This window comes from Chiloscyllium plagiosum, unplaced genomic scaffold, assembly GCF_037043375.1.
Source record: "Chiloscyllium plagiosum isolate Xiang-an unplaced genomic scaffold, Cpla_swu_hap1 HiC_scaffold_1, whole genome shotgun sequence".
Lineage (NCBI taxonomy): Eukaryota > Metazoa > Chordata > Chondrichthyes > Orectolobiformes > Hemiscylliidae > Chiloscyllium > Chiloscyllium plagiosum.
In genome coordinates this window covers 110,174,300-110,189,464 of record NW_028270139.1, presented here as the reverse complement: position 1 = coordinate 110,189,464, position 15,165 = coordinate 110,174,300, and the positions used below count along the sequence as shown (strand labels likewise).

Below are 15,165 nucleotides of genomic sequence, written 5' to 3'. Positions count from 1 at the left end.
AAATTCCAGGAGCAGCAATGACTGTTTTATATGCTATTGCATTGTTTTGGAACTTTTGGAGAAAAAAGAAGTCAAAACAACTGCACTTTTGAAAGGGGGAGGAACAGGCAAAAGCAGGTGAGGTCAGTGTATTAGAGAGAAAAAGAAACCCACGCTGCTAACTGACATAGCAGTGAACCTGCGCAGTTACTGCCTTTGCAGTTTGAATTCATGTATCGCTGGACGTTGTTAATTTTCCAAGAGACATTCCAAACATGAAATTCACAACTAATATTAGAGGAACCTGTTTGGGAGAGGTCACAGCACAGAAACAGTTAAGTGAATATTTTTAAATGTGGCCTTAGAGTCAGTCTGCAGTAGTGAGTAAAGTGGATTATTTCTTGCTTATGTTTTATTGAGATATGTCTCCTGATTAAACTTAAAAATATAAGCCATAAGTATTAAGTTAGCCTGGAGCTGTGTTTTGGAGAGGAATAAGACAGTGCTATTTCCTGAGTCTGTAATTGGAAGACGAAAAATCGCCTTTAGAAAAGTGATATGCTCTTCTTGTCAGATGTGGGAGTTTAGGGAGAGTTTATGTGTTACTGACGATTATATCTGCAATAAATGCCATTGGTTGCGAATCCTATCAGATCGAATGGATTGGTTGCAGCGACAGTTAGAGGCACTAAGGAATTTACAAGAGCAAAGGAATGTGATAGATGGCAGTTATAGGAAGAGAGAAAAGTTGCACATACAGTCACATGGATGGGTTAACTCCAGGAAAGGTAAGAGAGTAGGCAGGTAGTGCAAGAGTCTTCTGTGGTTATCCCCATTTCAAAGAAGTATGCTCTTTTGGAAAATGAAGGGGTGATGGATTGTCAGGGCAATGTAGCAAGAACCGCCAAGTTTCTGGTATTGAGAATGGCTCTATTGTAATGAGGAGTATATTGGGTTCCAAGGGACTCTCTAGTCGGAGGCACAGACAGATGTTTCTGTGGCCAGTCGTGAAAATTCAGAATAGTGTGTTGTCTCCCTGGTGCCAGGGTCAAGGAGGTTTCAGAGGGTGCAGAATGTTCTCACGGGGGAAAGGGACCAGGAGATCATTGCCTCCCTTTCTATCCTTCCTATAGCATTTGTATTCTGGAACATTAAGCTGCCAGTCCTGCCCAACCCTGAGCCACGTTTCTGTAATTGCTATGATATCCCAGTCTCATGTTCCTAACCATGTCCTGAGTTCATCTTGCATCACAATAAATGCAGTTTAATTTATTAGTCCTGCCTTGTCCCTGAGTGTCCTGACTGTTTGACTTTCTCCTATTCTCCACTGTATCAATCTCAGATTGATCTCTTTCCTCACTATCTCCCTGGGTCCCACCCCCCACCGTACTAGTTTAAATCCTCCCAAGCAGCTCTAGCAAATTACCCTGCCAGTATATTAGTCCCCTCCCAATTTAGGTGCAATCCGTCCTTCTTGTACAGGTCACTTATACCCCAAAATAGCTTCCAATGATCCAAAAATGTGAATCCTTCTCCCATACACCAGCTCCTCAGCCATGCATTCATCTGCTCTATCCTCCTATTCCTGCCCTGACTAGCTTGTAGCACTGGGAGTAATCCAGATATTACTACTCTCGACGACCGCCTTTTTAAATTTCTACCTAACTCTCTGTAATCTCCCTTCAGAATCTCGACCTTTTCCCTTCTTATGTCATTGACCTCTTGCTGGCCCCTTTCCCCCTTGAGAATATTCTGCACCCTCTCTGAGATATCCTTGATCCTGGCACCAGGGAAGCAACACACCATTCTGATTTTTCGCTGCGGCCACAGACTACAGAATCCCCTAACATAATTGATCTCTTGGAAGCCGACGTACCCCTCGTTGCCTTGGAGCCAGTCTCAATGCCAGAAACTTGGCTGTTCGTGGGGGGTGGGACCCAGGGAGACAGAGGAAAGAGATCAGTCTGAAACTGGTACAGTTGGGGAAAAAAGCGAGTCAAACAGGCAGGGACAAAGCAGCAAACACGGTTGGCTGATAAATTAAACTGCATTTATTTTAATGCAAGGGGCCTAACAGGGAAGGCAGATGAACTCAGGGCATGGTCAGGAACCTGGGACTGGGATATAATAGCAATTACAGAAACGTGGCTCAGGGTTGGGCAGGACTGGCAGCTTAATGTTCCAGGATACAAATGCTACAGGAAGGATAGAAAGGGAGGCAAGAGAGGAGGGGTGTGACATTTTTGATAATGGATAGCATTACAGCTGTGCTGAGGGAGGATATTCCTGGAAATACATCCAGGGAAGTTATTTGGGTGGAACTGAGAAATAAGAAAGTGATGATCAGCTTATTGGGATTGTATTATAGACCTCTTTGAGGAGAAAGTGAGGTCTGCAGATGCTGGAGATCAGAGCTGAAAATGTGTTGCTGGAAAAGCGCAGCAGGTCAGGCAGCATCCAGAGAACAGGAGAATTGACGTTTCGGGCATAAGCCCTTCTTCAGGAATGAGGAAAGTTTGTCCAGCAGACTAAGATAAAAGGTAGGGAGGAGGGATTTGCCCCCACCGCCCCCTCCCAGTCTGACCTATCACCCTCACCTTGACCTCTTTCCACCTATCGCATTTCCGACGCCCCTCCCCCAAGTCCCTCCTCCCTACCTTTTATCTTTGCCTGCTGGACAAACTTTCCTCATTCCTGAAGAAGGGCTTATGCCCGAAACGTCGATTCTCCTGTTCCCTGGATGCTGTCTGATCTGCTGCGCTTTTCCAGCAACACATTTTCAGCTTGTATTCTAGACCCCCTAATAGAGAGTAATTGAGAAACAAACTTGTAAGGAGATCTCAGTTATCTGTAAAAATAAAACGGTGGTTATGGTAGGGGATTTTAACTTTCCAAACATAGACTGGGACTGCCATAGTATTAAGGGTTTAGATGGAGAGGAATTTGTTAAGTGTGTACAAGAAAATTTTCTGATTAAGTATGTGAATGTACTTACTAGAGAAGCTGCACAACTTGACCTACGCTTGGGAAGTAAGGCAGGGCAGGTGACTGAGGTGTCAGTGGGGAAGCACTTTGGGGCCAGCAACGATAATTCTATTAGTTTTAAAAAATTGATGGAAAAGGATAGACCAGATCTAAAAGTTGAAGTTCGAAATTTGATGAAGGCTAACTTTGAGGGTATGAGGCAAGAACTTTCGAAAGCTGATTGGGTGAAGATGTTTGCAGGTAAAGGGACAGCTGGAAAATGGGAAGCCTTCAGAATTGAAATAATGAGAATGCAGAGACAATATAGGGTGAAAGGGTGAAAGGAAAGGCTGGTAGGTATAGGGAATGCTGGATGACTAAAGAAATTGAGGGTTTAGTTAAGAAAAAGAAGAAAGCACAGGTCAGGTTTAGACAAGAGAGATCGAATGAATCCTGAGAGTATTAAGGATACTTAAGAGGGAAATCAGGAGGGCAAAAAGCAGACATGAGATAGCTTTGGCAAATAGAGTTAAGGAGAATCTAAAGGGTTGTTACAAATACATTAAGGATAAATGGGTAACGAGGGAGAAAATAGGACCCCTCAAAGATCAGCAAGGCAGCCTTTGTGGGAAGCCGTAGAGATGAGGGAGATACAAAACGAGTATTTTGCATCAGTGTTCACTGTGGAAAAAGATCTGGAAGATATAGACTGTAGGGAAATAATGGTGACATCTTGCAAAAAATGTCCATATTACAGAGGAGGAAGTGCTGGATGTCTTGAAACACATAAAAGTGGATAAATCCCCAGGACCTGATCTGATGTACCCTGGAACTCTGTGGGAAGCTAGGGAAGTGATTGCTGGGCCCCTTGCTGAGATATTTGTATCATCGATAGTCATAGGAATATTGCGTGGAGTTATGGTGAGGTGGCAGAAGACTAGAGGTTGGCTAATGTCATGCCACTGTTTAATAGGGGTAGTAAGGACAAGCTAGGGAGCTGTACGCCAGTGAGCCTGACCTCTGTGGTGGGCAAATTGTTGAAGGGAATCCTGAGGGACAGGATTTTCATTTATTTGGAAAGGCAATGACTGATTAGAGATAGTCAGCATGGCTTTGTGCATGGGAAATAATGTCTCGCAAACTTGCTTGATATTTTTGAAAAAGTAACAAAGAATTGATGAGGGCAGAGTGGTGGATGTGATCTTTGTCGACTTTAGTAAGGCATTCAACAAGATTCTCCATAGGAGACTGCTTAGCAAAGTTAGAACTCATGGAATACAGGGTGAACTCGCTATTTGGATACAGAACTGGCTCAAAGGTAGAAGACAGAGGGTGGTGATGGAGGATTGTTTTTCAGACTGGAGGCTTGTGACCAGTGGAGTGCTACAAGGATCGGTGCTGGGTCCACTACTCTGTCATTTATATAAATGATTTGGATGCGAGCGTAAGAGGTATAGTTCGTAGGTTTGCAGATGGCACCAAAACTGGAGGTGTAGTGGGCAGCGAAGAGGGTTACCTCAGATTACAACGGGATCTTGATCAGATGGGCCAATGGGCTGAGAAGTGGCAGATGGAGTTTAATTCAGATAAATGTGAGGTGCTGCATTTTGGGAAAGCAAATCTTAGCAGGACTTATACACTTAATGATAAGGACCTAGGGAGTGTTGCTGGACAAAGAGCTCTTGGAATGCAGGTTCATAGCTCCTTGAAAGTAGAGTTGCAGGTAGATAGGATAGTGAAGAAAGTGTTTGGTATGCTTTCCTTTATTGTTCAGTGTATTGAGTACAGGAGTTGGGAGGTCATGTTGCAGCTGTACAGGTCATTGGTTAGGCCACTTGGAATATTGTGTGCAATTCTGACCTCCTTCCTATTGGAAAGATGTTGTGAAACTTGAAAGGGTTCAGAAAATATTTACAAGGATGTTGCCAAAGTTAAAGGATTTGAGCTGTAGGGAGAGGCTGAATGTACTGGGGCTGTTTTCCCTGGAGCGTCGGAGGCTGAGGGATGACCTGATAGAGGTTTACAAAATCATGAGGGCATGGGTAGGATAAATAGGCAAAGTCTTTTCCCTAAGATGGGGTAGTCCAGAACTCGAGGGCATAGGTTTAGGGTGAGAGGGGAAAGAGATAAGAGACCTAAGGGTCAACTTTTTCACGCAGAGGGTGGTATGTGTTTGGAATGAGCTGCCAGAGGAAGTGGTGGAGGCTGGTACAATTGCAACATTTAAGAGGCATTAGAATGGGTATATGAATAGGAAGGGTTTGGAGGGATATGGGCCGGTTGCTGGCAGGTGGAACTAGATTGGGTTGTGATATCTGGTCGGCATGGACGAGTTGGACTGAAGGGTCTATTTCTGTGCTGCACATCTCTGTGACTCTATGATAGTGGCTTTTGGCTTTCATGTTGATCTAGGGTACATTACTGCACCTCTTGGTTCCACATCCTTTTGATGTCTTGAGCATGCAGAATGGTCACAACAGCAGTCCCACATTGCAAATACTATTTAAAGTAAGTCTTTTGTATGGGGCTAATAAGCACTGTTTAAGCAGTCATATAATGCTTGAAAGTTTGATATAAGATTATAGAAACAATAGAGTACTATTGACACGAACTGTCTCTATTTTGAACCTGTGTTCACACTGTCCAAATCAGAATTCTGACAAAACGCCACCTGAAATATTAATCCTATCCTGTCCTCTTCTGACCTGTTGAGTGTTTCCAGCAATTGTATTTCTTATTATCTACTTGTATTTAAGACCATTAGACAGAGGAGCAGAAATTAGGCCATTCAGCCCATCAAGTCTGCTCTGCCATTCAATCTTGACTGGTTTCTCAACCCCATTTTCCTGCTTTCTCCCTGTAGCCTTAGATCCCATGGCAATTAAAAATTTAATATACTCAATGACCTGGCCTCCACATTCATGATCTTGATGAAGGAAGTGAGGGCATGTTGGCTAAGTTTGCAGATGATACAAAGATAAGATTAGATTAGATTAGATTAGATTAGATTAGATTACTTACAGTGTGGAAACAGGCCCTTCGGCCCATCAAGTCCACACCGCCCTGCCGAAGCGCAACCCACCCATACCCCTACATTTACCCCTTGCCTAACACTATGGGCAATTTAGCATGGCCAATTCACCTGACCTGCACATCTTTGGACTGTGGGAGGAAACCGGAGCACCCGGAGGAAACTCACGCAGACACGGGGAGAACGTGCAAACTCCACACAGTCAGTCGCCTGAGGCGGGAATTGAACCCGGATCTCTGGCGCTGTGAGGCAGCAGTGCTAACCACTGTGCCACTGTGCCGCCCACTGGTGGAAGGGCAGTTCATATTGAGGAGGCAGAAAGATTTAGACAGGTTAGGAGAATGGGCAGAGAAGTGGCAGATGGAGTACAATGTGTGAGGTAGGAAGAATAGAGGCATGGACTATTTTCTAAATGTGGAAAAAATTCAGAAATCTGAAGTGCAAAGGGAATTGGGAGTCTTTGTCCAGATTTCTCTTAAGGTAAACTTACAGTTTATGCCTGTGACAATGAATTCTACAGATTCACCACCCTCTGGCTAAAGAAGTTTCTCCTTATCTCCATTCTAAATGGTCTTCCTTTTACCTTAAGGCTGTGCCCTTGCCTCCTCGTTTCTCCTAGGCGAAAGTGAGGACTGCAGATGCTGGAGATCAGTCAAGAGTGTGGTGCTGGAAAAGCACAGCAGGTCAGGCTGCATCTGAGGAGCAGGAGTGTCTGGCAAAAGCCCTTCCTTTTTGCCTGAAATGTCGACTCTTCTCCTTGGATGCTGCCTGACCTGCTGTGCTTTACCAGCACCACACTCTCGACGACTCATTTCTCCTGTCAATGGAAACATCTTTCCAACATCCTCTCTGTCAGGCCGTTCAGTATTCTGTAAGTTTCAATCAGATCTCACTCATCTTTTCCAACTCCAAGTATAAACACCCCTTTAGTATGTTTCTTTTTCTTCGGGATGAATTTTTCCTGGGCCTCCCAGATTACTCGCAAGTCCCTTTTCACTTTAGATTTATGCACTTTATCCCCATTTAGAAAGTAGTCTATGCCTCTATTCTTATCAACGTGCATGGCCTCACACTTTCCCACGTAATTCATCTGCTACTTCTTTGCCCACTCTTCTAACCTGTCTAAATCTTTCTGTAGCCCCCCCTGCCTCTTTAATACTACCTGCCCCTTCACCTATCTTTGTATCATCTGCAAGCCTAGTCAGAATGTCCTCAGTTCCTACATCCAGATCATTAATGTATAAAGTGAAAAGTTATGGTCACAACACTGACCTTTGTGGAACACCACTAGTCACCGGTTTCCATCCTGAGAAAGACCCTTTATCCCCACTCTCTGCCTTCTGTCAGACAGCCAATCTTTGATCCACTCTAGTACCTTGCCTCTAACACCATGGAGCGTCATCATACTCAGCAGTGTCCTGTGCAGTACCTTATTAAAGGCCTACTGGAAGTCCAGATAAATGACATCCATTGGATCTTCTTGGTCTAACCAGTTTGTTACTTCCTCAAAGAACTCTAACAGCTATGTCAGGCATGACCACCCCTTGATGTAACCATGCTGACTATGCCCTATTGTACCATGCACTTCCCAAGTACTCAGAAATCTCATCCTTCACAATGGGCTCCACAATCTTACCAATGACTGAGGTCAGGCTAAGCTAATCAGCCTATAATTTCCCATCTTTTGCCTTATTCCCTTCTTAAACGGGGGTGGGAGGATGTTACATTGGTGATTTTCCAGTCTCTGGGACCCTCCCGGACTTCAGTGATATGTTAAAGATCACTACTAAAGCCACAACTATGTCTTCAGTTATCTCCTTCAGAACTCTAGGCTGTCGTCCATCTGATCCAGGTGACTTATTCATACTCAGACCTTTCCATTTTTCTAACACTTTCTCCTTGGTGATGGCCACCATACTCATCTCTGTCCTCCCCAACACGCTCAAATGTTTGGGATGTAACTCGTGTCTTCCACTGTGAAGACTGATGCAAAGTACTTATTCAGTTCCTCAGCTATTTCTTTGTTCCTTATTACTACTTCTCTCGCCTCATTTTCCAGTGGGCCAATGTCCACTTTTGCCTCTCTTTAGCCCTTTATATATCCAAAGAATCTCTCTCAATCTTTCCTAATATTATTGACTAGTTTACCTTCATATTTAATCTTCTCCCTTCTTTCTTTCTTTCTTTGTTGTCCTTGTTGTCTTTATCCTCTGGCTTCCCACTGCCCTTCATCTCATTATATGCTTCCTCTTTTGGTTTGATGCCGTCCCTGATTTCCCTAGTCAGCTATCATAGAATTCCCCGCAATGTGGAAACAGGCCCTTTGGCCCAACAAGTCCACACTGACCCTCCAAAGAGTAACCCATCCAGACCCATTCCCCAACTCTATTGTCCTATGTTTACCCCTGACAAATGCACCAAGCCTACACTTCCCTGAATGCTATGGGCAATTTAGCATGGTCAGTTCACCTAAACTGCACGTCTTTGGATTGTGGGAGAAAACTGGCGTATGTGGAGGAAACCCAGATAGTCGCGGGTAGAATGTGCGAACTTCACACAGACAGTTGCCCAAGGTTGGAATCAAATCCGGGTCCCTGGCACTGGGAGGCAGCAGTGCTAACCACTGAGCCATTGTGCCACCCCTTTTGTATGTTTCTTTTTCCATGGGATGAATTTTTGCTGTGCCTCCAGGATTACAGCCATTGCTGGTTCACTATCTTTCCTGCTAGGCTCCTCTCCCAGTCAATTCTGGTCACTTCCCTCATGCCTCTGTAGTTGCTTTTCTCCAACTGTAATACTGTCACGTCTGATTCCACCGTTTTCCTCTCAAATTGCAGAGTTCATTCTATCATATTATGGTCACTGCCTCCTAAAGGTTCCTTCACCCTAAGCTCCCTTATTGAGTCTGCCTCATTGCACAACACTAATTCCAGTGTGGCCTGTTTCCCCATGGGCTCCACCACAAGCTGCTCCAAAAAGCCATCTCGTAGATATACCACAAATTCCTTTTCTTGCAATCCACTACCAACCTGATTTTCCCAGTCCACCTGCATATTGAACTTCCCCATGGTCACTGTAACTTTGCCTTTCTTACACACCTTTTCTGTGGACTAGTGTTTGGAGGCCTGTAGATAACTCTCATTATGGTTTTCTACCTTTGTGGTTCCTTAACTCCATCCACACAGATTCTACATCATCCTACCTTACTTCGTTAGCTGCAATTGATTTAATTTCATTTATTACTAACCAGGCAATCCCACCCCCTCTGCCCACCTACCCATCTTTTCCCAGTCCCGATCCCCTTGCACCCATGTCTCTGTGATGCCCACCATATTATACCTGCCGATTTCGATCTGTGCCACAAGCTCATTCACCTTATTTCGAATACTGCGGGCATTCAGATACAATACCTTCAGCCTTGTATTGACCGTCTCTCGGTCATTGTTATTCATTTATCCAGTGTGTTTGAAGTTTGATTCCTTACCCTTTCTGACCACTGTTCTATTTTGTCTGCTGGAGACTTTAATAACCTCTCCTGAGTTCTCCTTTATTTTCATATTTTTCAATGCAATTGGATCCTCCTCCACAGATGTTAACCTGCAGCTTTGCTTCCCATTGGTCATTATACTTATTGAAGGTCCCTTTCCCCCCCCCCCCCCCCCCCCCCCCCCCCCCCACCCACTTTCTAGTCTAAAGCCCTGTGACCACCCTATTTACCCTTTTTGCTAGAACATTGGTACCAGTCACTTCAGGTGGACAATGTCCCAATAGTACAGTTTCCTCCTGTTCCAATACTGATGCCAGTGCCCAATGAAAAGGAACCCTTCTTTGCCCCTCTTTAGCCATATGTTTCCTTCCCTTATTCTCACGTCCTTATGCTAACTTTCACATGGCTCGGGCAGTAATCCAGACATTATAACCCTTGAGAACCTGTGCTTTAATTTTATACCAAGTTCCTGATAATCCTTAAACAGGTCCTCTTTCCTAATCTTGCCTATATTGTTTGTCCCGACCACAACAACTGGATGCTCCCCCACCTTCTCCAATATCAATTCAAATCAGTCAGAGATGGCAATATACCATGCGGGACTCTCAATCTTACTTAGAAAGGCTACTATCTATTCCCCTAATTATGGAATCCCCTACAACTCCCCGCCTCTTGAATGGCCTGTACCATGGTGCCATGGTTAGCTGGTTCATCCTTCCTACAGCTCTGTTCCTCCTCTACACAGGGAGCAAGTACCTCGTACCTGTTGGATAAGATCAATAGCTGAGGCTCCTCTACCTGGATCCTTTTACTACCTCACTTGCAGTCACACCCTGCTGTCCCTGACCACTGACTGAATTTGTGACGAATTTCTTGAAATTCCTACCTGTTTCGGTATCAGTTACAAATACAGAAGTTTTTAGATTATTTTTTGTGACTGTCTCTTGGAGTATAAGAATAGGGAAGTCCTGTTGCAACTGTACAAGATGCTGGTGAGTCTAGATCTGTTGTACTGTGGACAGTTTTGGTCTCCGTATTTAAGGAAATAAATCCTTTCAATGGAGACAGTTCAGAAAAGGTTCACGAGGATGATCCCAGAATGGAGGGATTGTCTTATGAATGAAGATTAAACAGGTTTGGGACTCATTGGAGTTTAGAAGAATGAGAGTTGGTGTCTTTGAAACATATAGGATTCGGAAGGGGCTTGAAAGGGTACGTGCTGAGATGATGTTTGCTCTCCTGGGAGATTCTAGTACCAGAGGGCATAATAAGGGGACACCAATTTAAGATTGAAACATGGACAAATTTCTTCTGAGAGAATTAAGAGTCTTTGGAACTGCTTGCCACAGAGATGTGTGAGGGTAGAGTCCTTGTTTATAGTTAAGGTTGATAAAGATGGATTTGATTAATAGGGGAATCGAGAGTACTGAGGAAAGGGCAAGAAAGTGGATGTGAGGCATGTCAGACTGGCTATGATCCTATTGAATGGTGGCGAAGGCTTGAGGGGCTGAAAGGCTGACTGGTTGACTCCCATTTCAATTTCTACAGTCTTACTATATAAAGTAAAATGGAGGAGTGATGACGCAATGTGGCCTGCTGTCTTTTCTACCCAAAAGCATCCCTGTGGCTTGGCTGCTGTAGTGTAAGAGGGGAACATGTCAAGAGACTTATTGGTAGAGTGCCAAAATGTTCAAATCCGTGGAGATTGATTGTATTATCTGTGCTGACAGTGGATAGACTGTTTGCCTCCAAGTCTCATAGACAATCAGGTTTTAAAAATCGTTCATTGAATTGATTGCGTAAACCCAAGATAGAGTGGAGTCGTAATTTTAAAAGATAGAGAATTAATATTTGTACCTGGACACAGGCCCATGTCTTTCACATTACCCTGGTGTTAGGCTTTGCAAAAGAAGGTCAGGTGAAAGCCATGATGTATATTATCCAATCTCATCTATCCACATTCACGATTCTTCAGATGGTTTATATCAACTATAAAATTTCCATGCAATGGATATGCAATCCTTTTACACCTCTATCCCTTCCATCTGGATAGTCTGAGGGTTCTTTCAGATCTTGAACTGCGGCCTGAACAGTCCCATACACCAACACTACCCTTTATCTGGCTGAGCTTGTTCTTATTTTAAACAATTTCTCCCATGTCTTACTTTCTCCAAGGCAACTAGCTTCAATCATTAATACTCGGCCTTCATCTTTACTAATATTAGTGCTCTCTTTTATCTTTTGCTCGAGGACACTTTTACCATCTGTTCAACTTGCTCTTCCTATCTTCTTTTTCAACAGTGTAAAACCCATCATTTTCCAGCTGCTGCCTTCAATTCTGAAACAGAATCATATTGGATTTGAAATGTTAACTGTTCCTCTTTCCACTGATGGTGCCAGCCTGATGAATTTCCCTAGCACTTTTTGTATAATATATCAGATTATCAGGTTTCCTAAGATATCATAGAACATAGAACAATACAGCTCAGAACAGGCCCTTCGGCCCACGATGTTGTGCCGAACATTTGTCATAGCTTAAGCACCCATCCATGTACCTATCCAATTGCTGTTTAAAGGTCACCAAAGATTCTGACTCTACCACTCTCACAGGCAGCGCATTCCATGCCCCCACCACTCTCTGGGTAAAGAACTTCCCCCTGACATCTCCCCTATACCTTCCACCCTTCACCTTAAATTTATGTCCCCTTGTAACGCTCTGTTGTACCCGGGGAAAAAGTTTCTGATTGTCTACTCTATCTATTCCTCTGATCATCTTATAAACCTCTATCAAGTCACCCCTCATCCTTCGCCATTCCAACGAGAAAAGGCCTAGCATTCTCAACCTATCCCCGTACGACCTATTCTCCATTCCAGGCAACATCCTGGTAAATCTTCTCTGCACCCTCTCCAAAGCTTCCACATCTTTCCTAAAGTGAGGCGACCAGAACTGCACACAGTACTCCAAATGTGGCCTAACCAAAGTCCTGTACAGTTGCAACATCACTTCACGACTCTTGAATTCAATCCCTCTGCTAATGAACGCTCATTCATCATAGGCCTCCTTACAAGCTCTATCCACCTGAGTGGCAACCTCACAACTCAAGTCAAACTGCTATCAAGAAGCAGGATTAAAAAGATAGTGAGTCTTGTTCGTGAAGCAGACAAAATGCTGGCCTGTTATTCAATATGCACAATGTGGGTGGGAGCTCAGGCTGTATATTGTAAAAGTTTTTGAAGACTTAAAGGAGGCCGTAATCGTGTGTAAAAACACAAATTGCTGGAAAAGCTGAGAAGGTCTGGCAGTGTCTGCGGAGAGAAATCCGTTAACGTTCAGGTTGAGTGATCTTGAGCTAAAGGGAACAGATCTTCACTGTAAACTCACCATAGCGGTTAGTTCTGGGGTTTAAAGTTGACTGGTTGGGAAAGGAAAAAGGAAGCAGACCATTGGGAGCGGAGAATATTTTTGGACTTATTCTGAGAGAATGAAGTATGCAGTTGAGGAACAGTGTAAAATATAACCATGGCAGGTAATTTTCAGTCATTCTAAAAATTAAATGAGAACTTTATTTTCTTTGTTAGAGAATTGGGTTGCCTACAAAAACGTGTTGGGAGTCTGTTACTTTAAGTATGTTAGTTTCTGTAAAAGTTTTAAAACGTGAGATCTTATTGTGTGATCTTTCCAGCCAGTCTCTGGAAATTCAAATAATTTATTGGTCTCTGTGGAGATTGTGACACACCAAATAAAAATAAAAATTTGCAGGAAATAATAAGCTGGTCTTGCAGTATCTGTTCTGAGAGAAACTGAGAAGGTGGGTAGAATTTTAATTCAGTTGCAGAGGCAGGCGGACCTGTAATATCCCACTGCTGGCTGGTATGTCTGACTCTGGGCCATTTTCCTTGAGGCAGGAACAGAGGGGATGACATTGACGACTTCTGAAATCGTATTTAAGCTGTTGTTTGATAAAGGCTATTGCATTTTATTTGTGCTTTAACTTATTACTTTTTGAGTAGATGTCTTTGTTGTTCCCACACTTTTCAAACTTATTGCTGAACACTACTTACAGTCTTGCTGAATAAAATCACAACTATGTGCTGATACTGCAAAGTCCGCAGCACTTTGATGTTTGTTTGAAATGCAGATACAGAGGAACCTCGATTATTTAAAGGACACGGGCGGGGAGCATTTCGTTTGATTAAACGAATTCCGGATAACATAGTTTAGCCAAGCATCGGGACCTTGCAGTCTTGCCGGATATTCGAGGTTTCTCTGCATGTACTTTCCATGGAATAGGTTAAATAATAAAACTTGGAATTCAGTTTTCAAAAATGTGGCCAGTAACACTGTTAATTCATAGTGAGGCTAATAGTGCTAACTGTTATTTAGGTGCAAATGCTACAGCAACTTTAGGATAGTGTAAATATGAAATTCAACATAGAAATCCAAGTGTTCGTCTGAAATGTTCCATTACCTTGCAAAACTGGCTTCTTACTATCTGCTTCACCACTGAAATATGTTGAACATGTATGTATTGTATTTGCATGGTAATTGCCAATTAATTTCACCCTATGTTATCAGTTTGACTGCACTTCTAATGACAGTGGAAGCTGGTACAATTGCAACATTTAAAAGGCATCCGGATGGGTATATGAGTAGGAATGGTTCAGAGAGATATGGGCCAAGTGCTGGCAAATTGGACTAGATTATTTTGGGATATCTTGTCAGCATGGACAACTTGAACCAAAGGGTCTGTTTCCATGGACTCTCTGATTCCAAGACATGATATGATGATTATTTGCTAGCGAACCTCTACAATACTGAAATAAAATACTACAATTGTGCAAACTCATTCCTTGAGGTTTGAATTATTATTTGAACTATTAGTATGCAAGTTTTTTTCATTTTCCTTTGTAATAATCTTTTTCTCCTTCTCTTTATCCAGCCTTTTCGTTTTCTTATTTTGTCTTTAAGTACAGGTACTGACATTGAATTTGTCCACTGTAACTGGCAGTACATTCTCTGTACCCTGTACTGTTCATTTCACAATCTGATTTATTAAAGCTAGACAGTTACCTGTCTGGTTCAGTAATATCCTAGAGTCATGTTTACTGTTACGGTGATGTTGTCAGCTTGTACCTTTGGCAATGTCCAACACAAAAGTTTGAAAAATGTAAGCATGCAAGGGCAAGCCTATGTAGAGGCCAGCACACATTGTTTGATATCCTGCTATGGAAATGATGGATCATTGCTTATTTACCTGCCACTGCTCCATGTAATGTGCAGTCTTGTGACTAAATGTATCTGGATTGAAATATAAAGTCTGTAGATAATGGCAATGGTAAAGACAGCAGCTATGAACTCTGGATTTACAGCTTTGAAGATTGGCAGATCACACTAATTCTTCAATTTCTTTTACATTGTAAGTTTAAAATAAATTATCAGTTTTAAATTTTTTGTCCATCTTAATTTCTCAAAAAATGAGAAACGTTGTGAAATATTAAGAGGAAGGTTTCTGGGTGTTTTTGATTTTAAGGCTATACTAAACTGACCTCTGTACATTTTAAATTGCCAATAACCTCAAAGATTTATTTGAAGCATTGCTAAACATAATATTTAAACCCCAGATCAGATGGGTTTGAGTTTAATGGGAAGACAAACTAAAACATTTCCACTTTAGATCAACCTTTCGATTTGAGAGAAGCAGGA

At 42.8% G+C, this 15,165-nt stretch overlaps 1 protein-coding gene across 2 annotated transcripts in view; it reads left to right on the top strand.

Moving 5' to 3' along the window:
• The window catches only part of LOC122548508 (gamma-secretase subunit Aph-1b-like), a 110,775-nt gene that overhangs the window by 45,341 nt on the left and 50,269 nt on the right, over positions 1-15,165 (top strand). The window lies entirely within an intron of this gene.